Below are 2,046 nucleotides of genomic sequence, written 5' to 3' on the forward strand. Positions count from 1 at the left end.
AGAAGCTTGACAGCACACCTAAAATTTCTCGAACAAAAGAAAGCAAATTCAATCAAGAGGAGTATACATCAGGAAATAATAAAATTCAGGGCTGAAATCAACCAAGTGAAAGAAAGAAACAAACAAACAAAAATTAAAAAAGAATGAACCAAACCAAGCTGGTCTTTTTAGAAAATCAACAAGAAGAATAAACCCTTAGCCAGACTAACTAGAGGGCACAGGGATAGTATCCTAATTAAGAAAATCAGAAATGAAAACAAAGTCATAAAATCAGAACACAAGGAAATCTAAAACATCATCAGATACTACTACAAAAGGCTATACTAAACAACACTGAAAAACCTGGATGAAATGGACAAATTTCTAGACAGATACAAGCTACCAAATTTAAATCAGGATCAGATTGATGACCTAAACAGCCCCATATCTCCTAAAGATATAGAAACAGTCATTAATTGTCTCCCAACCAAAAAGAGCCCAGGAGCAGATGGGTTTAGTGAAGAGTTATATCAGACCAGCAAAGAAGACCTAATTCCAATTCTCCTCAAACTGTTCCACAAAATAGAAATAGAAAGTACTCTACCCAATTCATTCTATGAGGCCAAAATTGCTCTGCTACCTAAACCCCATAAAGACCCCTCCCCCAAAAAGAGAACTTCAGACCAATATCCCTTATGAATATGGATACAAAAATACTCAAAAAAAATTATTGCAAGCTGAATCTAAGAACACAGCAAAGCAATCATCCATCATTATCAAGTAGGATTCATCCCAGGGATGCAGGGATGGTTTAATATATCAAAATACATTGACTTAATCCACTATATAAACAAACTCATACACAAAAACCACATGATTATCTCATTAGATATTGAGAAAGCATTTGACAAAATCAAACACCCATTAATGATCAAAGTCTTGGAAAGATCAGGAATTCAAGGCCCATACCTAAACATAATAAAAGCAATATACAGAAAACCAGTAGCCAAAATCAAACTGAATGAAGCCAAACTTGAAGCAATCCCACTAAAATCAGAGACTAGAAAAGACTGCCCACTTTCTCCCTACCTATTCAATATTGTACTTGAAATCCTATCCAGAGCAATTAGACAACCAAAAGAGGTCAAGGCTATACAATTTGGAAAGGAAGAAGTCAAAATATTAATATTTGTAGATGATATGATAGTATATATAAGTGACCCCAAAAATTCCACCAGAGAACTCCTAAACCTGATAAACAGCTTCAGTGCAGTAGCTGAATATAAAATTAACTCAAACAAATCAGTGGCCTTTCTCTACACAAAGGATAAACAGGCTGAGAAAGAAATTAGGGAAACAACACCCTTCACAATAGTCANANATAATATAAAATACATTGGTGTGATGCTAACTAAGGAAGTGAAAAATCTGTATGATAAAAACTTCAAGTCTCTGAAGAAAGAAATCAAAGAAGATCCCAGAAGATGGAAAGATCTCCCATGCTCATGGATTGGCAAGATTAATATAGGAAAAATGGCTATCTTGCTAAAAGCAATCTACAGATTCAATGCAACCCCATCAAAATTACAACTCACTTCTTCATAGAGTTAGAGAGGGCAATTTAAAAATTGCTCTAGAATAACAACAACAACAACAAAAACCTAGGATAGCAAAAACTATTCTCAACAATAAAAGAACCTTTGTGGGAATCACTATGCCTGACCTAAATCTGTACTACAGAGCAATTGTGATAACAACTGTATGGTACTGGTACAGTCACAGACAGGTAGATCAATGGAATAGAATTGAAGACCAAGAAATGAATCCACACAACTATGGTCTCTAGATCTTTGACAAAGGAGCTAAAACCATCCAGTGGAAAAAAAAGTTAGTATTTTCAAGAAATAATGCTGGCTCAACTGGAGGTTATCATGTAGAAGAATGCAAATTGATCCATTCTTATCTCCTTGTACAAAGTGCAAGTCTAAGTGCATCAAGGACCTTCACATAAAACCAGTGATAGTGAAACTTATAGAGGAGAAAGTGGGGAAAAACCTTGAAGATATG

Source organism: Mus pahari, chromosome X (genome assembly GCF_900095145.1).
Source record: "Mus pahari chromosome X, PAHARI_EIJ_v1.1, whole genome shotgun sequence".
Classification (NCBI taxonomy): Eukaryota; Metazoa; Chordata; class Mammalia; order Rodentia; family Muridae; genus Mus; species Mus pahari.